This window comes from Alexandromys fortis, unplaced genomic scaffold (assembly GCF_014885135.2).
Source record: "Alexandromys fortis isolate MF-2015 unplaced genomic scaffold, M_Fortis_MF-2015_v1.1 scaffold_223, whole genome shotgun sequence".
In the NCBI taxonomy this organism is placed as follows: Eukaryota; Metazoa; Chordata; class Mammalia; order Rodentia; family Cricetidae; genus Alexandromys; species Alexandromys fortis.
The window spans coordinates 308,404-336,174 of record NW_026068095.1 but is presented as its reverse complement, the minus strand read 5'-3'; positions in this window follow the sequence as shown (position 1 = coordinate 336,174).

Sequence of the window (27,771 nt, the reverse complement as noted above, 5' to 3'; positions counted from 1 at the left end):
TTTGTGGTGAGCAATAATGACAGCTATGCCTTCCAACAGGGGAGCCTCAGAAAGGCTCTGGTTCTCAAGACTCTGGTTTGTTCCCTGGCAGAAGCACGATGTATTGGTTGTGTGTGTTCTGAGTCTTGTGAGTCTGTGTATAGGGCATGGGTTATACACAACAGAAACTCAGGTACTTTGGGAAAATTTGCTTTCCAGATCTTCACTGTATTAGCTACTTTTCTCATTGCCAGGGCAACATACCCATCAAGAAGCTCTTTAAGGAAGGAAGGGTTTATTCTGGCTCACAGTATAAAGATAAATTCTATCATGGTGGGGAAAGCAATGAGGTAGGAGCAGGAGTTAACTGGACACATACATCTGTACTCAGGAAGCACAAAGAAAACAGGAAGTAAGGCTCGCCTGTGAGACCTCAAGGTCTACCCCCAGTGACTTACTTCCTCCAAGAGCCAACCTTCTACAAGCTCCAGAACCTTCTTCACCAGCTGTCAACCAAGTGCTCAAGCACATGAACCCGTGAGAAACATTTCCTATTCAAACCCCAGCACTCACATGGCTCCCGCGGGCAGGGATACCTCGTTCCATTTCCAAAGAAGATAAGTCAAATATCACCTGTCACTGCTCTCAGTGGGCAAAGTCCAGATTTGTACCCAGCTGGGCTTATCCCAGAACATCTCACTGTCTTCTCCTGTCTAATAACTTCTCCTAATAAGAGGATAAAATTCAGTAGTGTACATGGGTAGTGTAGCATTCACTGCTGCTTGCAGTATTGCTTAGAAACTGCACTCGTGGGAAGCACCAGGCAAACAAATAAAGGCTTCCACACTCAGTGATTCCTCTCTCAGGTGGCCGTTGAGATGCCCAGTCCAGGGCTTAGGGCATGCAGAGTGGCTCTGGAGTTTGGTTCCATTTATTTATTTATTTATTTATTTATTTATCTTTTCATTTAGTTATTTTTCCTTACCATCTTTTCTTTGTTGTAAAAGATAAAAGATTTTGACCCAAAGCTGTTGACTGGGGTTTCTGCTGATTGGCCCGTTAGCTCAGGCTTCTTATATATATTATATATTCTTATATATATTATAACTTATATTAAGCCAAAATTCTTAACTGTGTTTTTCGGTGAGGCAGTCACATCTTGTTTCCTCTGCATCTGGCTTCCTCTCTGGGTGATGACTGCAGACTGACTCTTTCCTCTTCTTGGAATTCTCCTGTTCTCCTTGCTCCACCTTTACTTCCTGCCTGGTCACTCCGCCTATACTTCCTGCCTGGCTACTGGCCAATCAGCATTTTATTAAAAGTAATACAAGTGACAAGCTAAAAGACTATTGCCCCACAGCACAAAGCTACACAGGGAGGAAAGGGTTTATTTGGCTGAACTTCCAGGTGACAATCCATCACCACGGGAAGTCACCTAGAGGTAAATCTGTGGAGAAATGCTGTTTGCTGGCTTGTTCAATGGACTCACCCACAGATTTATGCCTACTGTCTTTCATAGAGAGTCCATGACTACCTGTCTAGGGATGGTGCCACTCAGAGTGGGTAAACCCTCCAGTATTGATGCACAGTTAATTAAAAAAAATCAGAGATAGATATTGGGGTTCAACCCGAAGACCAGAAAAGCAAAGCAGCCAGCCATTGACTATTATTACTTCAACCTCAGTCCGAAAATGATCCAGCCTCCAGGAAACCTCAGAAAGAGACTGCGGGTGAGAGCTGTCTGCCCCTATTTTATAATCCTCTCTAGTTCTGGGATTAAGGGTGTGCACCACTACCGCCTGGTTTCTGTGGCAAGCTAGAGTGACTACTGGGATTCAAGGGTGTGTCATTGTGGGTACAGGGATTAAAGGTGTGTGTCATTGTGGCTCTGGGATTAAAGGGGTGTGTCATTGTTGCCTGGTCTGTAAGGCTAAAAAGTGTGGCTGTTTTACTTTTCTGATCCTCAGGCAAGCTTTATTTATTAAAATACAAATGAAATGCTGCTACACAGTATCAATTAATAACCAAGACAGCACTCCACAGACATACCCACAGGGCAATTTGAGGTGAGAAGTTCCTCAATCTGGGCTCCTCTAGATGACTCCAGGTTGTGTCAAGTCGATGGTTAAAAGGCAGCCATGACACCATCCTTAGCTTCGGCATCTAACATTGGGGTCAAACTCATGACTCAAGGTGGCTGACGGAGGTCCAGCTGTCATGATTGCTGTAAGTGACAAAAGGGGGGAATCAGAGTAGAGTGATAGTTTTCTCAGCAAGTATGTAGAAGAGGAAGGGGAGTGACTTATTTCTTTATGTCGTTGGGATGGCAAGACTAAAATCTGCCTGGAGAAACCCTCTGTTGAACCCCTAGCACTGGAAGTGGAATTCTTGTTCCCTCCCTCCCTCCCTCCCTCCCTCCCCCCCCCTCCCCTTCCTCCCTCCCTGCCTTCCTCCCTCCCCTCCCTCCCTCCCTCCCTCTTTTCCTACTCTCTTCCTTCCCTTCCTTACTTCCTTCTGTTAGTCTTTAAGAAGTGCCATGCAGTTTTTTTACCTATGTCTTCTGAGCCAGTATTCAATCACATGACCACAGGTTTTGGTGGAAACAAAACTGGGCAAATGGCATCTTTACTCTAAGTGACAAGCTGTTTAGCTACACACCAGGGTTTTATGGCACTGAGGAAGAACAATAAAAAGGCACCAGGAAATCAAATTTTACCTTTGTCATTCTGCCCAAATCTGACATCCAGCTCCCATCTGTGATGGGACCCTGATTTTGGTCCCTAGCTTATTGGATAGTGGGTCTAAAAAGATAACTCAGCAATTAAGAGCAATTCCTGCTCTTCCAAAGGTCCTAAGTTCAATTCCCAGCAACCACATGGTGGATCACAGACATCCGTAATGAGATATGGTGCCCTCTTGAGGAAGAGACCTGGTTAGTTTTCCTCATCAACTTAGACCATGAAACCCAATATGGACAAGTTCAACAGAACCATCACATATGGGCTTTCCATGCATGCTTCAGCATTGCCAGGGTATAAATTTCAGATTTTTTTTTATTAGATATTCCTGAATCTTCTTCAGCCACAGCTGGATGCAGAGGGGGTTTCCGAGGGCCATTTCTTTATTTTTTATAAGGAGGTGTGCTGGAAGATGCTGATCTTCTTCTGCTGTATACTCTGTAGGTTTCCTGTGACTCCCAGAAGCCTAGAAGCCATCTTTATGACGACCACTGAGGCCCAGTTGATTCTCTTTGGGAATGAGTTCTACCCATGCCAGGTGGCAGATGGCGGAGGGGAGAGACAGAAAAAAGATGGGGTGGTCTGGTTCTGGATTTCTTAGAAAATTCCTCTCTGTGTTGTTTAAATCTGTTGAGTCAGGAGCTGGTGTTCTTAATTGCTATCAAATGCCTTCTGACCGATGTGCAGGAAGGGAAGTGACTCATTCCTTCAGCTCCTTGCTGAGGCGGATAGCAACCAGTGCATTCCAGCAGTTTCTGTGTTGAACTCCGCTCCTCCTGCACTGGAGATTGAAGGCATCATGTCTCCCCATCTATACTTCCTTCCTCTCAGCTTTCAGGCTTTTGTTCAGAAATCAAACCAAAGGCTTCCTACAGGCCAAAGAAGCGCTATCTTCTGGGCCTTGTGCCTGGCCTCCTGGTCCTCATGGAAGGCATTTTTGTTTTAGGTTTTCAGAAAGGGTACTTTTAAAGAGAACGCTTGGTAGGTTTAGGTTAAAATCTTAACTATTTTGAAAATATAAGGCACCTGGCTCCCTTGTACTGACTCAGAAAGAGCGGGGAATTTCCCCAGGAACCTGCAGCTGTGGGACAGAACCGGTGACTAGGAACCTTCTAAAGCCCCGGTCCCACCCTCTCTCCCTCTCCCTCAGTTCAGCTGCCATGTCTGGAATGCTATGGGCTGTCTCAGTCACGGGTAGGGCTCATTCCTAAAGAGGTGACATCCTTGGCCAGTGGTTTCTGCCTCTTCTATGTGAGTTCCTTTCACTTCAAAACTCAAGACTGATCAGGTTGAGAAAAATGACTTCGTGTTGTAGGAAGGGGGTGATTAGGCCTCCGCTGTTGCCAAACATATCAGCTATGGCTGTCACCCTCCCTCTGGCTGTTCTGCCGAAGCATGAAGGAAATCATTAAGATGGTCATGTCTCCTTCCCTGGAAATCAGATCCCCGAGGGTTTCTCTGTACTCAAGCCCCATCTGTTCCTCCATCCTGGCCACGCCATGTCACAGTTGTTCCCAATCATGTCTTGTTTGGCTAAGCTGCACACACGTGACCGCGAAAAATTCCCCCAGTGAGAGTCGGATGTGTCTGCAGACATGCAGGTGTGTGTGTGTGTGTGTGTGTGTGTGTGTCTCCAGACCCAGGTGACAGGCTCAACCATGTTCTTTGTATGCTCTCTCAGCCATACAGCACAGTTATCAGCAGGGCAGACAGACCCACCTCTGCCACCAACTGCTCACAAAAATTGGCACAGGCCAGTTAAATCCCTTAAACCTTAGTTTCCTCACTGCAAGACAAACATAACAATCCTTGCCTTAAAGGAAATAATGGGATAAGAAGGTTAAATTGGAGTCAGGGTGGGGAGGGCAGGGTAGAGGAAGGAATATGGGGAGGGATAAATAACAAAGATGTTTTGAAAAGCTATATGTTGAGTTCAAGGCCAGTCTGGTCTACAAAGTGAGAAGCAAGTTCTAGTACAGGCTTCAAAGCTACACAGAGGAAGCCTGTCTCAAAAAAAGAACAAAAAAAAACTATATGAAAACTTACTACTATAGAAGCTTACACACACACACACACACACACACACACACAGAGAGAGAGAGAGAGAGAGAGAGAGAGAGAGAGAGAGAGAGAGAGAGAGAGGGAGAGAGTTAGTTAAAATAGAGCCATTCTATAGCAGGGCAACAATACCCCTACTAACATAGACTAAAAAAAATCCCATTGCTAGGAATGAATTACTTTTTTTTGGAGTTGCTGCCCTCTCAGGTCCCTAAATATCACAGGCTACTGTCACTGCTCTTGGTTACCCCCTAGAGCACAATAGTAAGACCTTATTGCTGGTGACAATATATACCTAAGTCTTAAAACATGGAAGAATCAAGCTGGTACTTCCCTAGAAGCTTCATTCCTACTGGATGACTCTCACAGTGCTGGAAGGTTCTATGCAGGCTACCATCAATCATACCCAGCTTTGGACACTTTGAGCTACAGTAATGACTGACCTGGCAAGGTATGTCCATTTGTGAAATAGTGGCATAAGCCTCGTGGTGTAACCAACCACTTTCTGATTGGATTTACGCTTTGCTCCACAAGATAAAAATCCATGCCTGACACCGTCATCAGCTCGAGAACTAATGGCTAGATAGGTCAGAGGCTCTAGGGGAGAAGTGCTGCTCTTGTTAACTAATTGGACGTAATATTAGATCAACTCACAATGACTTGCGGTTATACGCCTAGATCAATGGATCTCGTAGTCCTCGTCTGAGAAGTTTCTCAATCCATAACTGAGATACCACTCAACTCAGAGATCCACAAGCAACCCAAGTGCCCAGAATGGAGACTGCAGAGCACTCAGCCCCAGACAGAGCGTGTATACCGCCACTTCTGCCTCCTAAGACTTCAGGGATATTTGCTGAAGAGGGTGTGAAAGGAGTGCACAAGCCGGGGGTGTACTGTACACTGGCTACAAGGAAACAGTGTGATCTGGACACACCAGGACAGATGCACAAGTGTAATCGGTTGGAAAAGCCACACAAAACCCGAGCCAGCCACAGCCAAACAAATGCCAGCATCGACATGACCGTCTGGCACGAAACCTCGTGCCTAAACCTGAAGCTATTGTCAACCATCAGCTACTGCAAGGGGCAGAGACCGTTTTCTCTTATCACGTTGTCCCTGGTAAGGGGGCTGTGCTCCAGTGGAAGCCCACATGTCCAAGGATATTTAGGCAGAACAAATTTTGATCTCGATGGGTCAGATTAGATCTGGGGAGATGAAAACATGCTGTATGATACTCTCAAAGAACTATTAAAAGACATCCCTGCCCTGCAGATGTCTATTCAAAGACAACAAACCCTAGAGAAGGGATGATTAGGGAAGATGAAGGGGGCCGGGGGAGGAGGGAAAAGGGTGGCGGAGCCAACATGATCCAAGTGTTGTATGTATGTATGTGAGTGACATAAAGAAGCCTGGCATTTTGTATGATTTATGCTAATTCATGTTTTTGAGACAAGGTCTTGTTATGTATTCCATGCCAGGGTGGAGTGCCGTATCCTCCTGTTTTATCCTCCTGGGCGCTGGGATTATAGAGTGTGTTGCCTTCAGCTTTAACACAAAATTTAGCCTTAAAAATGCTAAATTAGGGCTGGGGCTATAGCTTAATTGGGAGAATGATTGCTGAGCATGCATGAAGCTCTGGGTTCACTCTTGAGCGCAGCATAAACTGGGACTTATGAGACGTCTCAAAAAGTGAAAAAAATCTAAATCACACACACACACACACACACCACACACACACGTGGGTGAGCACATACACACCATTGAAGGCACTCAGTAAAATGTTAATTAAAGCAACCATTTGTCACAGATGGTTAAATAGCTTTCAATGTGTCATGATTTTTCAGTTTTCAAATGCTTTGCTTTTTTATTTGACTTGACACTTTCTGGCTCCCTGGGACGAAGAAAAGAGGCCTCCTCTCACCATTCCTAGTCAGCCACGGGCTAGAGTGTTTCTGGGATCCTCCCTTGCCATCCCTGGTCAGCCATAGGCTAGAGTGTTTCTGGGAACTTACAGAGCTATCTGGCCCTGGTCTCTCTTGTACTTCTGCTGGACAAACAGAACCAGGACAGGGGTGTCAACCCAGTGGTGGAACTTGAGTGACCATCACCCCATGAACTATCATCATCACCATCCCAGAATAAAATGTCTCTAGAAGTCAATGAGGTCATAGAAAGAGAAGTGCACTGTTAAGGGCCTGTGGCTGCATCGGCTTCATTCTAACCTGTTTACCTCTGCCTACTAGCTAGGCCAGCCTGGGCCTTAGTTAACTGCATTGTCTCTTTTGAGGATCCTTGGATCCCATCTGGTCATTTGAAGGAAAAATGAAATAGAAGGTATACCTAGGCACTATATTCATTGCCACCACTACCACCACCATCATCACCACCACCACCATCATCACCACCACCAGTACCACCATCACCACCAGCACCACCACCATCACCACCACCACCACCAGCAGCAGCACCACCACCACCACCACAATCACCACCACCACCATCATCACCACCACCAATATTATTCTGCAGTGCTGGAGATGGAACCCCAGGCCTTTCAACTGCTGGGAAAGAATTGAGCTGCACTTTTCCAGCTATCTTCAAGAAACCAAAGGACCATCAAAACAGAAACAATATCCCCCTTTTCTGTCCACAGAGTCCTAGCTCATGACCTGCTCATGCGATCTTAAGACCTTATATTACCTTTGATATTTGCTAGTCTTCAGAGATGCATTGGAAAAGACCTTGAGTTAGCCTATGAACATTTTTGGTTTAATCATCAATGACCTTGTGTTACCTGGTAGGCTTAGATAATATTTATTAGATAAAAATCGTGTCTTCTATTTAGGGACACAGTCACATTAGTTCAACCACAGCCATATGGTTCATGTCTTGTAACTAGTTTCTTGTCTGCATTGATGACTTAGGGATGTGAGCTCTTCAGTGTGGCGGGTATGAGGTTTATAGCAGTGTAAGTATTCTTAGCGAAACTTCATCTGAATTCAGGGAATGCTGTTCATATTTTCTACAGAAAATAAAGCAGGCTAAGGAAATAATAAATTCAATCAAAAAGGCCAAACAGATTGTTAAGGAGAACATTTTCTGTCTCAAGATTTAGTAGCTAGCAGGTATTTTATGATAAATCCAGGCATTCCTCAAGTCATGGGACATACTCTAAGCATCCTTATGGGGTTCTTGTTCCAGAGACTTCTATGAATATGGAACAGAAGCTTCTAGATTAGGACTGTACTACATTGCCAAGGGGCCAGCCACTAAAGACCTCTTTGGTCACCTGGTCTTAGAGATGAGAGTGCCAGCTGAACACACTGAAGGACAGAGACGGGTGTCCTTGGGGATAGTGTTTGCCTTGGCTTTTATGGTACAAGTGGCTCTCTGCAGTTTGTCTCCAGAAGTTTTGCTCTGGGGAAGAGGACAGTGGATTTTGCGCTCCAGGGATGTCCTTTGTTCACACTTCCCTGCTTCCTGTGCTTTGCCCTTCTTCCTATGGGCAAGTAGATGAGCTGTGGGTGCTGTTTTCTCTATGCCAGGCTCAACCATCCTCTCAGTTCCCCCCTTTCCTGTATCTTATTCTTTCTTCTACTATGCATCCATTAACCCCTTCCTTTTACACTAACCATCTGTTTATTTTCCCATCACCAATCTTTTCCTTCTCTAGCTTCCAGATATCCTTCAGCCTACTGTGTCCCCTCCAGAGCACCTCTCTCTAAATCTACTGTGTCCCCTCCAGAGCACCCCTTTCTATATCTACTGTGTCTCCTCCAGAGCACCCCTCTATATATCTACTGTGTCCCCTCCAGAGCACCTCTCTCTAGATCTACTGTGTCCCCTCCAGAGCACCCCTCTCTAGATCTACTGTGTCCCCTCCAGAGCACCCCTCTCTAGATCTACTGTGTCTCCTCCAGAGCACCCCTCTCTATATCTACTGTGTCCCCTCCAGAGCACCCCTCTCTATACCTAGCCACCATTTTTGTTCCCTTCCTCCTCTGTTAGTGTCCTAATTCTACTGTTCTCTTACGTCTCCTCAAAGTAGCCACTAAAGGTGTTTTAAGACAGAACTTAGTGCTTTGATTAAAACAGTTTGGGGGTTGGGGAGTTGATTCAATAGCTAGGAACACTTGCTGCTCTTCCAGAGGTCCCAAGTTACTTTCTAGCCCCCTTATCAGATGACTCAGAAACACCTGGAACTTCAGCTCCGGAAACTCCAACAGCCTCTTCTGTCCTCCAAGGGCACCGAGTAGTCATGGGATACATTTAAACTCATGTATACACACACAAGCACACACACACACACAATTAAGAAGTTGAAGCAGAATTATTTTTCCAAGAAAACCCCTTCTCTCCTCCAATTAAGCTCTGTGGTGGCTCATACATCCAGGTCTCATGCTGACATTTCTCCTTGTATACATTTTATGAACGGTTTCACTCCAGGTTAAGATTGCTTGTTCTAAGACTTGTTATTAGCGGGCTAGACAAAGCTGTTATTGTACACAAGGAGGGCTGAACTCAGTGTTACACAAATGCATAATAAGCAAGCTGGGAATAGCATTCCTTCAGGTACCTTCGAGGACACTTTAAGGTCACGGCTTTTGGAAGGTCCTCTTACTCTTGAGAGAGGTTAGATGCCGCTGACCTCCACATTTTTCTACAGCCCCGCCCCCTGTCTGCCTATCTTCACCATGAAACCATAGCCTCACACGGCATCTGTCACTAGCAGGCCCTTAGTGCACGACATTCCCTGAACGAACAAGCAAGCTGATGTCAGGTGGGTTTTTGCCATCTCGTTCTAGAGTGGTAAAGATCCATTGGTTAGTATTGGGAACTCTTGTTTCCACAGAAAATTGTGTCAAATGACCCTTCCGTTCAACCTTTCCAAAAAAACCTTACCTAGATCTGAGGAGCTGCAGGGAGCAGAGACACCAAGGTAAATGACCGTGTCCTGGAGGAGCGGAGAGTCCACAGTTTGGATCCTTTGTCAACCTGTTTTTTCCCCACTTTTTCCACATGTGGGCTACCTATGTGAAACGGGTTCCTCCCGGGTTCTCCCCTGTTGGGTCTGTGGCAGCTTCTGTGATGTCTGTCATTGTGGTTCATGGGGCTGAAAGTTGAGCTTTGTTGGGCTGAAAATTTCCAGTGTTCATTTCCCCACACTTTAAATGCAGACATATTCCTCTGACCAGGGCTGTATGGAATGCACTATCAGGTGACAGTGTGTCTTCTGGAGATTATCTTCCCCACATGATTTTTGGCAAATATGTCTGCAGCCAGCTTATTTTCCCCCAGAGCTGCTTCCAGAATTGTGAACAGATTTAAAAAAGAATCACTTGATTGTGAAGCTACATTTAGTTCACAAAAATGTCATCGAGCCTTGCCATGGTTACTGGGGCCACTTTATCCAGAGTCACGTTGGTTAGGAACTGACCCAATTTAAGATATTTCAAAACCTCAGTTGTCCTAAGTAGAGGAAACTTTTAAGATGACAGATAAGCTTATTGTCTTGAGGGCAGTGATGGCTTATGGGTTCCTACCATATATGTCAACTCCTGTCATGCTATATGCTTAAACATATATGGTTCATTACATGTCAATTGCATCTCAACAAAGCAGCTAAAAGAAATCTCACTGGACCCCAAATTTTCCCCTTTTGTTTCTTGAAATGAATCACTCTGTTTTATCTTACTGTCTTTAGTCCAAACAGACATTTTATGAAGCAGGCCATATGAAGAGAATAAAAATACAGTCCACAGAGTCTCACACTCTTGTACCGGTGATGTCTTTTCAATAATCACCGTGCGGTGCTGTGTAAATAGAAGTGGGATCCAGAGGAGGAGAGGCAGGGGGAAGGGGACATGGGATCTTGAGAATGCTGGAGGGTGAGAGGATGGAATGAAATGACAGAGGATTAGCTATATGCTCAGGGGACTGGAATATATACTGGGCAGTTTTGGCCAACACGACACGACACAAACTAGAGTCACCTGGGAAGAGGGGACCTCAATCAAGGAACCTACCTGATTGGCCTGTGGAGACATTTTCTGGGTTAATGATTGATATGGGAAGGCCTAGCTCATTGTGGGTGGTGCCACTCTGGAGCTGGTGGTCCGGGTTCTATAAGAAAGCAGGCTGAGTAAGCTACGGGGAGCACGCCAGTAAACAGCGTCCGTCTATAGTCTCTGCCTTGGCTCCTGGCTTCTCTTGATGACAGACTCTAACCTGTAAGCTGAAATAAATCTCCAGCTCCCTTAAGCTTTGTTGACTGTGACACACTTATCTCCCTTGGCTGGTTCCACACCCTGTTAGCAGATCTCCTTCGCAGGTACCCCTCAACTCTGCATCTCTAACATCTTGTCTTTGACAAAAACCAGGCTTCACCTTCACAGCTTCATGCATTGGTCTCTCTGGGCTTCCATGCAGAGACATCCCTGACACACAATGGCCTCAGTGCTTTCCTTGGCCATGGAGGGAGATTCCACAACCCCTTTCTTGTATCCTTGACTCTCAGAGCAGAACTACATTGCTGAAGCTGCCAAGTTTTGCTGCTTGCTGAACAGGAACATGTCCCCTTCATTCAAACACACTTTCATCAGCTTTCTGTTTACTTCATGGCTTCAGTTTTTCTTAAGCTTTTCACAAGTTGGAAGCTTAGCTGGGTGGTGTGTGGCCCTGAGGTCACCATTATTACATTTAGCATCAGTCTTTTTTTTTAAACTTTTTATCTCTTTGAGCATTGGACTTAGCTCCATTATACTTTCTGGTGCCCCTTTTTCTTCCAAACTGTACACTTTGTATTTTTTGCTTGATCAGCTTGCTCCTTTTCATTGTAGATCTGAATAAGTGGTACAGATAACCACACAACAGTTAGTACTGGGCTGTCTTGAAATCTCCTCTGCCAATGCTATTAATCTAAAACTCTTCAATTTAGACTCAGGCAGACTTTTTTTGACAAGGGAAGAGAAGTGCCACCTTATTTGCAATATATCATAAGAATGGTCTTTAGATCATTTACTATTATACTTCTCCTCTGAAACTTCTTGAGCCAGGCCATCATAATTTACACTGTTCTCAGCACTACTGTCTTCCATGTTTCGACTACTATGGCCCACAAAGTCTTATTCAAAGTGTTCAACTCCTTTTCTAGTCCAAAGTCCATATTCTGCTAGCAAGCAACATGGTCAGGCTTGTCACAGAAATACCCCACTCCTGGTATCAACTTGTCTTAGTTAGGGTTACTATTACTGTAATGAACAACCATGACCAAAAGCAACTTGAGGAAGAAAGGGTTTATTTTTCTCAGTTTCATATAACAGTTCATCATCAAGAGCTTTGAGGGTAGAAATTTAAGTAGGACAGAAAACTGGAGGCAGGAGCTGATGCAGAGGCCATGGAGTGGGGCTGCTTATTGGCTTGTTTCTCATGGCTTCGTCAGTCTGTTTTTTAAAGAACCCAGGACCACCAGTCCAGGGACAGCACCACCAGCAATGAGTTGGGCCCTCCCACCAAGCATTAATGCTCTTCAGTCTTGCCTACAACCTGATCTTACAAAGGCATTTTTTAAAAATTGAGGTTGCCTCTGCTTAGAGAGATGGCTTTAGCTTGTGCCAAATTGACACAGAACTCTCCAGCACACTCACTGTGTTCCTTTCCCTTCTTTCAGGATGGTGAAATATACTCCATGCCTCTGTATGTTGGAAATATGGGATCTGCATTTTGATTTTGGTTTTACAGGGGTTACAGTTAAGAGAGTGCCTCGAGTCTCAGAGGAGACTTTCAACTTTGGATTTTTAGACAGTGTTGAGACTGTGAACGACTCTGGGGACTTCTGAAGTTGGACTAAATGTGTTTGGCATTATGATATGGCTATAAGCCTACGGATGCCAGAGAGTGGAGCGTGATGGCTTCATTAAGAAAGGCCCCATAAGCTCCTGTGCTTAAACCAGGGAGTGGCACTATTTGAGAAAATTAGAAGGATTAGGAGATGTGGCCTTGCTGGAGGAAATGTGTCACTGGGGGGGGGTGGGTTTTGAGGTTTCAGAAGTCCATGTTAGGCCCAGTTTCTTTCTTCCTCTGCCTGAGGAGCTGGATGTAGCTCTCCAGGGCCATGTGTGTGGTCTTGCTCCCTGCCAAGTCGGTAAGTCTCTGACACCGTAAGCGAGTCACCAAGGAAATGCCCTCCTTTGTAAGAGTTGCCGTGGCCATCGTGTCTCTTCACAGCAGCGGTGATTAAGGCGCCGAGGGTACCGGTAAATATTCATTATTTTATTTAACCCTCAGAAATAGCTTCACAGCGACACTGCTTCTAGGGGAGAGGAAACAGTCTTAAAGACAGTCGCTTACCCAAGGTCACAGCTAGGAACTGGCGCCCGAGGTTCCAGCTCTAACTGCTCTCCCTCCCAAGTGCCACACAGCCTCTCGCCCTCTCTGTGCTGCCGCGCTGTGACTGCCTGAGAGTAGGTCACCCATCTCCAGGACAGGGCCATCTGTGTCCCCCAGTGCTTAGAACGGCACCTGGCATGGACCGAGCATTCAGGAAATGCTTGTTGAATAAATGCATAAACAAATAAGACTCAACAGAGCGCTCCCCACCTCCCACAGTCCTTGAGCCAAGCGCAGGGACTTGGGGGAGGCGTCTTCAGCGGTACCCAAGAGCAGCAGCAGCAGATGGTGCCGTCAAGATCTGAAACTTGGTCCCCTTTCCTCCTGCATCGAGCTGCCCACTTTCTGTCCTCTTGTCCCTCTCCAAGCTGCCCCCATTCCAGGACAGTGGCCAGCTGAAGTCACAGGCCTTCCAGCAGAAAACACCTGGCTGGCCAAAGCTGTTTGCAGAGCGTTGTCTCCACAATTGCCTTTTATTTCTCTCTCCCTCTTCGATTTCATGCAAAGCCAACTGGTATTTCTTTTGAGGCAGCTGAGAACACCAGATGGAAGGGTAGGGGGAGGTGGAGGCAGGGTGAGAGGCAGCGAAGGGACAAGCAGGGCTGCGGATGAGGGGGAGCCATCGGGAGATGTGAGATGGGGACAATGCCAGGCAGGTCAGCAGAAGTAGGGAAGTCGGGAAGGGTGTAGAAAGCAAGCAGTCACCATATGTGTGCACTCACACACGCGGTACTTCCAACATACCATTAAAACAGAAATGCTCTGGTTTCCGTAGCAACAAGGCTGACTGGTGCCTCAGCCAGTGAAACTTATTGGGTAAAAAAAGGCATTTGCCTGTTAAGGAGCCTGATGAATTGGGGGATAATTATACAGCATTCTGCCTCTACCATTAACAACATACAAATACAGTTTAGAAAATACTGTAAAGATCATGGACCAATGTGAATTTCATGGAGGGAAGGGCAGGAGTAAGAGGCAGGAGGCAGAGAAAAAGGTTACAGGAATGTTCTAGGTGAATTTCCCAGAGGTGGTTCTCAGTGTGGGGTGCCGTTGGAACCAGCTTACTCGCCAATCTTCAGAGGCCTAAAGTAAGGTGAAGCTGGGCATATCTGTCCTCAATTCTACAGTGCCAGTACACTGTGTTCCATTCTCATCCATGGCTTCAGAAAGTGGGCGGATGTATCTATCTGTAAGATTCAGAAAGTGGGTGGATGTATCTATCTGTAAGATTCAGTGAGAGGAGTGCGGTAATAGTGGACTCCGACATTGAAGGCCCTGTGTCTGCATTTCCTATAATGCCCAGAGGAGCTCTTAGCTGACCCGTCATACCCGCAGAGGAACAGGACGATAGAAGGGGTTCTTGACAACTGAGTCATGCTGTTCAGAATCTTGCCCAAAAGAGAAAGAAAAGAAATCACAGTTACCTTGTTCTCTTGAGAGCAAAGACCCCATGCCAAGTACCACTAATCACAAACTAGAAGCCTCCAAGAACAAGAACTGGGGTGGCAGCTCAGTTGGTAAAGTGTTTTCTATGCAAGCATGAGGCCCTGAGTTCAGATCCCCAGTGCTCACATAGAAAGCCAGACATGGAGGTATGCGCTGTATTCCTAGTGTTCGGGAGGCAGACGGGGGCTGACTGGGCAAATCAGTGAACTGCAGATTCAGTGAGAGACCCTGTCTCAAAACACAAAGGGAACAAACATCAAAAGGCATCCAGTGTTAACCTCTGGTCTCCACAGACATGTGGATGAAAGACTCTATGAAAGGTTGGATAGATGACAGAGAGAGAATGCATGGATGAACAGATGAGAATCAGGAGTAAGGACCATGTTCTCATCGCTTGCTTATTGCTGGTAACTTAGTGGCCAGTTGGACTCTCAGAGATGGTGTCTTTGAATGTCTCAGAGATGGCGTTCCCAAGACAAATTTTAGGATATTGGGACTAAAGATGGTTCTGTACCCCAGAAGACTCTTGCCTTTGAGCGGCTTGGTCATCTGAACATTCTCCTCCTCTGTTCTGATGACACCCCTGTGGTGTGATGATCTAGAGACTCAGCTGAATTCAAGGGCAGAAGGGACCCAATACCTCAGAGCACCCCGACCAGTTATTGTTCCTGTGGCTCAGGAATTGGTTCTGAATCTGTTCTCCCAGCTTCTGGTTTCCTATACTCCCAGGGGGTGCTCTCATCTGACCCTCCCTGGCTTTCATCTAGAGCCAGACTGTGTAGCTATCTTCATGCGGTGGCTGGAATGAGAAACGCCCCCATAGGCTCGTATATTTTGAGTGCTTAGTCATCAGGGAGTGGAAATGTTTGGCGAGGATTAGTAGGTGTGGCTTTGTTGGAGGAGGTGTGTCACTGGGGATGGGCTTTCTCTCCCTCTCTCTCTCTCTCTGTCTCTCTCTCTCTCTCCTTGCTGTCTGTAGATCACGATGTAAAGCTCTCAGCTACTGCTCCAGGGCCATGCTGGTCTGCTTTCTGTCATGATAGTCATGGACCAACCCTCTGAAATTGTAAGCAAGACCCCAATTAAATGGTTCCTTTTATAAGAATTGTCTTGGTTATGGTGTCTCTTCAGGACAATAGGGCAGTGACTAAGACACCTCTCTAGATTGAGACATGTCCTCATAGAGAGAATGCTGGAGGCTCACTAAATAACTTGCAAGAAAGTTCTAAGACTCACAGAGGCTTTCCTTGTGGTTATATGGGCAGTGAACCATTCTGGGAAAGAGAAGATTCTGGAGGCTAGTGGCTTGCAGGTTGTTAGCGAGCTCTAGGAATACAACTTTTTGGAGTTCTCAGCTGAGCTGGGGTGGGCTCTTCAGCCTTGAACTCACGGTACTTCAGTGAGTACCAACATCCGTGCTATGAAATAAACACGTGGTTTTGCCAAACTGGACTTGGATGGGACCATTTCTTTAGTCTCTTGTTTATGACTCACCCTGGTAAAAAGATATTTGTTTATGTCTTCCCAGGAAATGTCCCACAGCACGTGTTTAACTGTTCATTACTTTTCCTGTGGGTGTACCACACTTCTTTGACTATAGATTTGGAGGTGGGGGGGGGGCTTCTCTGGAGAGCTTCTTCATGGTGGGAGCTCCTTCAAGAGGACCTTGAGCATCACAGCAAACTGAACCAAGGTGAAAGACACTGGTTTGAAGGCTTTGGGACCTGACTGGAAGCATCAGGTTACTTCCCAAGCTGGACAACTGTGTGCAGACTGCTTCCTTGCACAGCAAAGCACACAACACACACTAACACCTGGCGGGTTTGCACAGTCAGGCACAGGCATGAGGGAGGGCTGTGAGAAAGGAAAGGAAAGGATGGGAAGGGGAGGGGTGACGTGTCCATTTGCCTCCCACAGGCTCTTCCTTGCTCTCACGTTCCGGAGCTATGGAACGAATTCCAGGAGGTATTGAGCAAATTGTCCAAGGTCTAACAGCTATCCAGCAGCACAGGCCGAGTGTCCAGGGTGCCTCTCGACTCTTGGAAGCCGGGTTTACTGTGGGCACTGGAAGCAGGTAGTGAGGGGTTAGCTCCCTCAAAAGATTCCTCTTTCAAAACAGAAGATTTCTCTTCCAAAATACAGCCTAGTTGGGAATCATAGGGGAGAAAATGGGATCAGTGCTGAAGCCTGGCTGGGGCGGGGCACTTTACGGAAGGAAGCCGGGCTGGGGTAGGGCACTTATAAGTGTTATTTTGTGAAAGGCTTATATTAAACAGATTCCTTTCTGACGATCAACAGATTTTTCACATTTCCACCGTCTCCCTCCAATTACCCTTCCTCAGCCCCCCACCACTTCCAACAGAATGTTTCCTTCCTGCTTGTACTGTAAAACAGCAAACCCGGCTTTCCCTTTAGTCCTTGCCTTCCGGACTGCACCATCTGTGGCTGCATTTCTTACTCTGTCTTCTCTTTCTTTCTTATAACATTTTGTTTGTTCATTATTTATTATATTATTATTAGTGTTGTTATATTATTATTATTATTATTGTCATTATTATTATTACACTACTACTGTTATTATTATTGACATTGGGGATTGAACCTGAGGCCTGACTGACATCGGGCAAATGCTCTACAGGAGACCCACGTCCCCAAACTTTTTGAGACAAGGATCCCATTCATTTGTCCTGGATGTTCTGGAACCTGTTGTAATCCTCTTTTCTCAGCCTCCCAAGTAGCTGGGATTACAGGTGTGCACCCAACACCAATCTACTCTTAAAACAACAGCAATCAAAAGCGAAACTTTCTCAGTTCTGTGCAGTATCTCTGCCGGCCGCCAGGGGTCGCCATCGGGCAGGCGGAGCCTCCTCTCCGCAGGGCGCAGGGCGGTTTGCCAGAAATCTGGAGCCAGCTCCTGTGTATAACACCGCACAACATTAATCAGCCGCAGCCTCTGCAGTGCTTTCGAAGGGGAGTAAGGAGCCAGGGTTGGGAAGGAGATTTTGCAAGTAGCTAAGCCAAGGGCCTTCACCTCTTCTAGCACGACTCAGAGCAAACAGTGCATCCAAGACAGGGCTCTGGCGCAGGGTCCTGCCCTGGCTCTCAGGATTGTGATTTACACAGGGCCTGTGAGTCCTGAGAGGATGGATGTCTGCTGAGCTGTCTTCATCAGGACTGGAAGGAGGTAGAAGGTAGATGACTCCTCTCCCCGCTTCATCTTCCTTTTGCACACTTCATCCAGACAACCCAGGTCCTTAGAAGCAAGTGTGGCTCTTTTGCACACACAGGGGAAGCTCACCAATCCTGGTCCTTCCTCAGTTGCCCTCAGACGATGGAATGAGCCTCCCAGGGTCTTTGCATGTGATGAGCGCTTTAGGAGGTGAAGGGCACGTGTTCCCTGGTGCATGAATTTTTCAACGTTACGTTTTCATCTCTCTGCCCTATTTTTTCCACTCTCCTTGCCCTGCTTCACTGAGATGAGGTCGCTACTTAAGATTTGATGCAACTACTGGGCATACATCTAAGATGAAGGCACTGAGGAAGACAGGGGAAGGGGTATCAGGGGAGAAGGCTGAGGGCCGTGCTAGCCTGGGATCCTGCAGGCGCTGGGGACGCTGGGGGCTCGTCTGGGGCCTTCATTTGTGGGCTCCTTTACATCCTCTTCTTGCCCCTCCCTGCTTCCATTCTTTCTTCTTTACAGATAGACACAGCACAGTTGAGGGTAGACAGAGATACGGATAGAGCATGCACACACAAGGGCATGCGTGTAATAGAAGACAACTTCAATCTTTCATAATATGTTTTATAGCAAGTAGGCACCAGGCAGGAGAAGTGAGTTTAATGGAGGGAGCCAGTGGGTGGAAACGGGGGCGCTGACTTGAACGTCTACAGGAGGGAAGGCTGTTGGCAGACGAGTCTGAAGACAGACATAAAAGTGAGTTTTCACAGCGTTTGGAGAGGGCAATGGATCGGATGCAAGGGCTTCAGTGAAAGGGAGAGGAAGGGGGAAGGGTGATGTTGGGTCTAAGCTTGCAAAGGTGGGACAAAGAGGAGGAAGCCTTTGGATGCTCAAGTGGAGGACCGGAGCGCTGACCTCCGTCTTAGTCGGGATTCTCTAGGGCTTAGGGTGAAGGGGAAGCCCCAGCCAGGTTAATCTCTACTTGTACAGACACGGGATTTATTAGAATGACTTACAGGCCGTGAGTCCAGCTAGTCCAACAAGGCCTACCTAGGAATGGAAGGTTCGAGGGTTCAGTAGTTGTTCAGTTCAAGAGGCTGGATGTCTCAGCTGGTCTTCAGTATACACCAGAATCCTGAGCAGGTGAGCGCTAATGCAGTGGTTCTCAACCTGTGGGTCACGACCCCTTTGACAAACCTCTGTCTTCAAAAATATTTACATTACCACTCATGACAGTAGCAAAATTACAGTTATGAAATATCAACAAAAATAATTACCTGCTTGGGGGGTTCCCACAGCATGAGGAGCTAACTGCATCAAAGGGCTGCAGTGTGAGGAAGGCTGAGAACGGCTGCTCTAATTCTGAGGAAGAAATGGGCTTGCTGGCAAGGCGAGAGCAGGCAGGCGAAGAGCAAAAGCTTCCTTCTCCCATGTCTGAATACAGACTTCCAGCGGAAACTGTGGTCCAGATTACAGGTGGGCTCTCCCAGTCAAAACATCTGGATTAAAGATGTGTCTTCCTACTTCAAAGACCACGATTAAAAGTAGATCTTCCCACTTCAAATTGAGCAAAAGTCTCTCACAGGTGTGCCCTCCATTTTTGGATTTGAGTTAATCCCAGGGGTGGTCAAATTGACAACACAGAACAGCCATCACAGCCTCCATAGGTAGAGGTTCACATGAGGGTTCCAAGGCACAGCAAGTTTATGGCCTAGGGACATCCCTCCAAGGGATGAGTAGCTGAAGAATTGTTGGACTGGGCTGTGACCTGCACGGGAGGTCTTTTAGGAGGCCACTGTGGGGACACAAAGGGGACTCATTTCTGCACTTGCTCCTTCAGTCAGTCAACCCCTCACTTCCCATATGCTCCAGCGTCTCCATGGTCACCAGCTCTGAAGGACAGGAGGGTGATGTGTTCAATTCCAGGAGAGGCTCTAATGGCTCCCCATCCCTTCTAAGGAGTGCCAGCATCCCAGTAACCGTTACTCTAAGTCTAGCTACCTCTGTGTTGTTCTTCTTTATTTGTTCCAGGATTATCAGGCCACAGTGACCTCTCCTCCCAAAGGGAAGTGGGATGGCCATGTTATACCTAGAGGAAAAGAGAATGATGTAACAACCCATCCTTTGTTGTTGCTTATTGATAAATGAAACCAGTGGCAGAGAGCTCCCTCTGTCTCCAGCTCCTAGATTTATGCGTATAACCTGTGTGATCATACGGGGTGTCTTAGTTAGGCTTATGACTGCTGAGAGGAAGCACCAAAACCAAAGCAACTTGAGGAGAAAAGGGTTTATTCGTCTTACGCTTCAACATCACAGTTCATCATCAAAGGAAGTCAGGACAGGAACTCAAGCAGGGCAGGAAACTGGAGGCAGGAGCTGATGCAGAGGCCATGAAAGGTGCTGCTTCTCATGACGTGCTCAGGGTGCTTTCGTATAGAATTCAGGACCATCAACCAAGAAGAGATATCCCATCCATAAAGGGCTGGGATCCTACTCATCCATCAGTAACTAAAAAAAAAAAATGCTCTCAGCCAGATCTTATGGAGACATTTTATCAGTTAAGGCTCCCTCCTCTCTGATGACTCTAGCTTGTGTCAAGGTGATATAAAACCAGCCAGTAAAAGGGCATACATTTTTTTTGTCTCTCCTCCTGGGGTGGAAAACGTCCCCCTCTGAAGTGTCTCATCTCCTCTTCAGGACCTTTCTTCTTCTTGATTCTTCTCTCACCTGAGTCATCCATCCCTCCCAGATTAATGTTTATTCCTGAGCCTTAATCCCAGTATTCCTGGGGCTGAGGCAGGAGGATTGTGACTTGGAGGCCAGCCTCAGCTGCATAGTAAGACCCTGTCTCAGAAAAGAAAAAAAGTGCTCATTACCACGATACACTAATGTGTTAGATTATCCCCCTCTTCACAAAGCGTCCACTGTTATACAACACCCTTTTAACCTGTAGTCTCCCCATGCTACCCCAGTGACCCCACAGACTGTTCTGCTTGCCCAGTCTGGCTTATAATATTCCTGACCAAAATTGCTCTCCATTGTCATCACCCCAAAAACAGGGTGGGTTTCTGGTATTGTGTTGGCCTTTCTGTCATGATCATAGGCATGTTTGGTATGAGCTAGTCAGGGTCCTCTAGAAGAACAGAGCTGATAGAATGAATATATATATATATGTATATATATATATAATATCACATAAATTATTAGAATGGTTTACAGACTGTGGTCCTTCTAGTCCCCAAAATAACCATCTACAAGAGAAAGTTCATAAATCCAATAGGTGCTCCATCTATGAGTCTGCATGTCTCAGCTGGTCTTTAGAATGTCCTCGAATCTCGAATAAGTAGGCTCTAATGCCAGTGAAGGAAGGAATGGACTCGTCATCAGAGTAGGGTGAGAAGAAGCAGGAAAAGATAAGCTCTTGTCTTCCATGTCCTTTGCAGAAGGTGTGGCCCAGATTAAAGGTGGTTCTCCCACCTCAAAAGATATGGATTAAACTGGTTCTTCCCACTTCAATTTATTTAATTATGGAAAAAAATCTCTTACAGGTAGACTCAGCACCTCAGATTTTAGTTAACCCCAGATGTAGTAGTCAGGCTGACATCAAGGACAGCCACTACAAGCCCACCCCTTGTCAACTTGACACACAATCGTATTTCCTTATGTGATGCTTAGTTTCCAAATGAAAGCAATAATCAGACCATAATGATACCTAACATTATACAACTATCCCACATATAAACATAATTACATTATAAATTTAGAATAGGTGGCAATGTCCCTTAAGGGACATTCTTTTAGCTTATCAAAATTAAAATATTATTAAATACTTACTCTCTTAATTGATGTTATATGACATGATAAAGAAATTGAGGAAAGGAAACCCAAATACCGTACAAATGCACGCTTAAAACATGGCAGAAGCGCTCATGTCAGCTATAATCCTCATTTCTGCGGCTGGTCATGTGACTGGTCATGTGATGTGGACTTAGCTGGTATCTGTGACTACCTTCCTCTGCTACCTAGTCTGCATTTCCTCCACCATTAGCCGGAATACTTAAAATCCATCCCCTCACGCATTCTCTAGCCTTCTGCTTGGATGAGTTAGCGAGCTCATCAGTCTTCAGCAGTGTAGTGCCCTCCATGTGGGCTACACTCTCTGTCTCCCCTGCAGGAAACTGCTTTGTCTTTGGTCTGGTTACAGGTCTAGAGGCCACTACTGGTGGTCCTGAGGGACATCTATATTGTCATGCCTGACATCTCCTCCAAGGAAAAGTCACTGCTGGTGTAGCAGACAATAAAGGATTGATTTTCTCAGTCAAAGGTGGGGAAGGTATTATTCCCAGGGGTTGGGGTAGTAGGACATCTTCTCTTGAGGATGGAGAGGCTACTCAGATGAGAGGAACCCTTGAGAATCTGGGGGTTAAAAGTCTCAGCCTATGTAGGATCGTCCCACGCATTCCCACTCCAACTTACAGGATCCTGTTCTTTACCGATTGATGCCCTCACTTTAACTGCTGATGCCCTTCTAGGCTGGGACTTAAATTTCCTTTGTAATTCAGCCAACCTCATAATGAAAGCTTTGGTTTGCTTTTCCACAGTTTGAGCTCTGTGGTTGCCGGAGAGCAGCCTCTCTTCCAGGGCACACGCAGGAACCTTTAGACTGTTTATGTGCATCTGGAGCCGGTCAGTTTTATAACTGGGTTCATTATTGTCTCTCACCGTATTCTGAGATGCTAGAGGCTGGTTAATTTTACCACAGAGTTCATGCCTTTTCTTTGTCAGTCTTTCAAGAGATGCTAGGAGCAACCAACAGCACCATAATTTTCCTGATTTCTCCACAACGTTTTACATCGAGAGTCACTGTCTCCGCTGCCTCTCACAGTTGATGAGTCAGGATCATCAAGCGCGTTTGTCTCTGTAAGTTTGTAAAGCAGCTCACACCGAGTGCTCTTACTCCTCTCCGAACGTCTGAGAGAGGCATTGGTAGCTCTGGGGGCTGAGTCAGGAGGCTTGTGACTTGGAGGCCATACTCAGCTACATAGTGAGACCCTGTTTCAGTAAAAAAATTAAAAAAGTTCATTATCACCAGTACAGAAATCTGTTAGGGTACCCCCATCTTCACAAAGCATCCACTGTTAAACAACACTCTTTAATTCTGTGGTCTCAGTGTCAGAAGTCTCCCCATGCTACTCCAGTGACCCCACAGACTCCATTTGCTCAGTCTTGCTTACGATTCTTCCTGACCAAAACTGCTCTCCGTCCTCAATCACCCTAAACCCAGGGTGGTTTCTGGTGTTGTGTTGGTCTTTCTGTCATAACCACATGTTCACCCCTGGCCTCTTTGGCAAACACAATTTCCCGCGTTTCATGACGTCAGTATGGACAGATGTTCATTACTTTACTTGTTGCTGTGAAAAAAAAAATCCCTGGTGTGACACAGCTTATGGTTTCTTTCTCCTTAGACTTCAAGAGGATAGAGTTCGACATGGAGGGGAAGGCATGGTGTCCTGGGTGAGAGGTGTCTGGTCCCATCATGTCTGTGGTGAGGAAGGAGGAACTGAGGAGCAAGTGGGCCAGGGTATAAATCCTCAAAGGCTGACCCCACTAGCAGACTTCCTCCAGTGAGGTACCACCTCTGGAAGGTTCTATAGCTTTCCTGAACACAGCTGGGGACCAAGTGTCCAAACATGAGTCTATGGGGGACATTTCATATTCAAACCACAGTAGCCCCATGGCTCTCTTTGATTTATTCTGTATCCATACTTTTTCCTCCCTTTACAATTGGCTGGTTCTTCTTTTTGTACAGGGCCTCTGCATCCTTAAGAGCCCAGGGCCTTGCTCCACAATCCCAACTTTTGTGTCTTCACTTTCCCTCCTGCTTCCCTCCAGGCTCATCCATGAAAACTGTCTTCTTCCAAACACTCCCATGGCTTGAATATCGGCGCTATAGTGATGCCCCCTTAAATGGAACAGCACTTCAGAATTTTCTTCATGGAACCCATGTTGTTACACCCAACTCTCAGCTTGACATCTCCATCAGAACGTCTCGTCGGATTCTTAAATTTAGCATGTCTAAAAGAAAATTTAATTCCCTGCTGTACCCGACTGCCAGCTGGCTCCAATCCTCCCTCTATGTCCCTAATTCAAGGAATGGCATTATCATCCCCCTAGCTGCTTCGACAGAACTCCTGAGTCATCCTTGAGCCTTGCCTTCCCCTCATCTCCACCCCAACTCATCCACGGGCTCCATCGGGCTGACCTTCAGCGTGCCTCTCAGGTTGACTGTTTTCCCACCGTGACCCTTGCCTTCCTCTTGTTTAGGCTGCTGCTGATTCTCACCGGGCTTGGAGCAAAAGTTTTAAGCACATCTTCTTGCTCAGCCTCTTTCCCCTGCCTCCGCACTTCATTTCTTATGCATCAGTGGAAAACAACAGAAAACACAGGGCTGAGGAGATGGCTCTGTGGGTAAAGTGATTGCCACATAGGCGTGAGGATGTAAGTTCAGGTCCCCAGAACTCACATAGAAAGGTAGGCATGGTAGAATGTGCCTACAGTACCGCTGCTGGGGAGGCAGAGATGGGAGATTCTCTCATTGACCCTGAAGCTTATTGAGTCAGCTAGACTGGCTAGGCACCAAGCTCCAGGAACCCTTCTGTCTCTAGTGAGGGGCTATGAAGGTGGTCGGAAGAGTCGTCTCTAGGATGAAAAGGGACTCTAGGAAAAGAAATTCAAGGAAGCAGAAAACGGCCAAGCTTATGGTCAGCAGATGTCAAGGGCACAGGGAGAGTGTCCAGCCTTTGTAGAGAGGCTTTCAGAGGAAGACGCCACCATAGTGACATGACAGAGAGTCATGGAAGGCCAGACCTCACAAACATTGCCTTTTCCTTTTCTCCCACACCAGTGATGAAGGTCAATCACTTTGAGTAGTCTCTCTGGTCTGCCATGACTCTCATAGTCCCTCACTGCCCATGCCAGCATGCTCACCCCTTCATATCTCCTCATTGCCTACATTTCCGGGTTACTCCTTCACCTTGCTTCCCCACTCCATATCACCGGGTTTATTCCCTACCCCACTCCATACCACCAGGTTTACCCTTTCACCTTGCTACTCCACTCGGTACCACCGAGTTTATCCCTTCACCTTGCTATACTTCCCCCCATTCTGTATCACTGGGTTTATCCCTACCCCACTCCATATCACCGGGTTTATCCCTACCCCACTCCATACCACCAGGTTTACCTCTCACTGTGTCGCCACACCCCTCACCACCTGGTTACATCTTCACCATGGCACCGCCCTCTGTACCACAACATCTCTTCCTCTTGTTTGCTTTCCGAGATTGTTGCATTTTGATCTCCCTTATATTCGCATCACCCAGTCAAGGCCTTGCCTGTGACTTAGTAGTGATAAACACTGGGTGGAAATGACGGATTCTCTCACGCTATCCCATCCAAGACAGCAGAGTGAAGGGGAAGAGCAGATTTCACCAAGAATGAGAGAAGATGAAGAACATGAATTCCTCTTCCAACAAGAGGAAGCAAGCAGCCAGAAGCATGGGTGGGGAGATGGGCAGAGAACTGTTTGTGGTGACTGTGGGATGTGATGCCGTCAACACTATGAGAAGATGGAGGAGGAGCAGGATGTGATGGTACATGCCCTGGCCCCTGAACTGGGGAGGTGAAAGCAGCTTCTCACACTCAGCTGTATAGCAAGTCAGAAGCTTGGGCTACTCTCAAAAAACAAAAACAAACCCCGAAACAGAAACAAGCAAGAATGTGGGCACACATCTTGCTGGCAGAGAAGCTACATCTAGTGGTATAGAGCTGGGAAGCATTTGCTTTGGAATACTTTGTGCCGCTGTAACAAAATGCCACAGACTACATAATAAATAACAATGAAGAGAATGCATTGGCTTCAGGTCTGGGGGCTGCAAGTCCAACATCCAGATACCAAAACTGGCAGTTACAGTTCCAAGATGGTGTTTTGAATGCTGCATCCTCAGAGGAAGGGTACTGCTGCTTCTTCATGAGACAGAACGCAGGCGGGTGATGACAGAAAGGTCCTGACTTGCCCTTTTATGACTGGCAGTGTCAGTTCCATCCATGAGAGGACTCCCCTCTTGGCTATCACCTATTGATGGCTCTACCTCTTACTACTGCTCCAGTAGAACTGTCTTTGACACAGGAGCCGACAGAGACAGAAGTTGAGACTGCAGCCACAGTGTATCCATTACACATTACATTGTGTGATGATTCTATTGTGATACAATACCCTTGTAAGAGAACTTGACAGAGGAAGTTTATTTTGGCTCACAGTCTGAGAATATGTACCATCCAAACAAATAAACAAATTCAGCTTAGTCCACAAAAACTTTTTGTGGGCCAGTGAGATGGCTCAGCGGCTATAAGTGCTTTCTGCCAAGCTTGGGACTCACATGGTAGAAGGAGAGACCTGATTCCCTGAAGGGCTCCTCCGACCTCCACACGCATGCTCAGAAATAACCCGTGCCATTTCTCATTTCCTCCCACAGTCTCTTTGTGTGAATGTGCATTAATATTTATTTCTTTGGCTGTTGAAGAATTACCAGCAGCTTTTAATCAACTAGGGGCAGACCCTCTTTAGGAAGAAGTGCTTGGAGACTTCATTCAGGTAATGGAAGCAAAACTAAGGCCTCTCTGGTCTTTGCCCCAAAAGGAAAGTGCATAGAAGATGCTTCGTCTCATAGCAGCCTAAAGTTAAGATGCTTCCGTGAATGAAATTAAAGAGGGACCCCCAGCCCCCAAGTATGCTTTTGCTTTTTGTCTGTAGATTTTTAAAACTCTCAAAGATAGAATAGTGTTTTAATTTTGAGGTCAAAGTTTATTGGCTTACGTTCCTAGACTGATAGGAGCCTCAGTGATAGAAAAGGTAAAGAAGACGGGTGTGTCTTGTGCCCAGAAAACAGCTCCTTCAACTGTCATCGCCCACTGGAATAGGTTGTGTTGGTGTTCCCCGAAATACGGTATCCCCAAACAGTTTCGACACTGACACCCAGGTCTCTTTCCTATGGGGTCTTACATCTGAGAAGCGCCTTCAGCGGTGACATCACCTCCCACCTAACACAGAACCACTTAGACTAGCTAGGGACAAAGCCACAGCCTGCCTGCCCCAGCACTTCCCACGGCCACAGGGTGGGTCCCTTGGTCTTGACAGGAGATTCAGGAACCTCCTGCGGAGGGAGAGATGCCAAGTGGCAGTGACAGCAGCTATTGGCCTTTGGCACCCAGAACTAACTCTCTGCTTTCATTTGTCTCTGTCCTGGGTGGGGAAATCGTAAGTGATTGCTTTGGCCTGAGTAAGAGCCTACCCCAGGGAGCTCTCTGGGAAGGGAGGATGAATCGCCCATGATTGATGAGGTGGGAGTCTAAAGCCATTTATCTGTCTTTTAAATGAAAGATAACTTGATATTTATCTTGAAGCAGAGTAATGTATGTGTAAATATAGGTCTGTGTGTGTACGCGCATGCATGTGCATGCACAAGCGTGTGCGTGCACATGTTCACATGTGCATGTGTGTGTCATTTGTATGGACTTCTGCAGCCACAGTGGAGAGTAAGACAGATCATCTATTCCCCTAAACCCAGAAGTTTGTGTTCTAGATAAACAGATGTATAATACAGAATTTGGGGTTACTTCAAAGGTCCTCACTTTTTGTCATTAACTGCTCTGTCTTAGATTTGGAGTGGCACCCAAATATGCTTCTGTTAATGACTTTATAGGCAACTTGGGGTGCCACTGTGCGAGGTCGTGGAACTTCGAAGAGAAGGGCTTAGTGGGAACCGGATAACGGGGCATTAGCCTCTTTCTGGCTCTCTTTGTGTCTCAGTTAGGGGTTCTGTTGCTGTGAAGAGGCACCATGACCACAGCTACTCTTATAAAAGAAAACATTTAATTGGGGCCAGCTTACAGGTTCAGAGGCTTAGTCCATTGTCATCATGCATG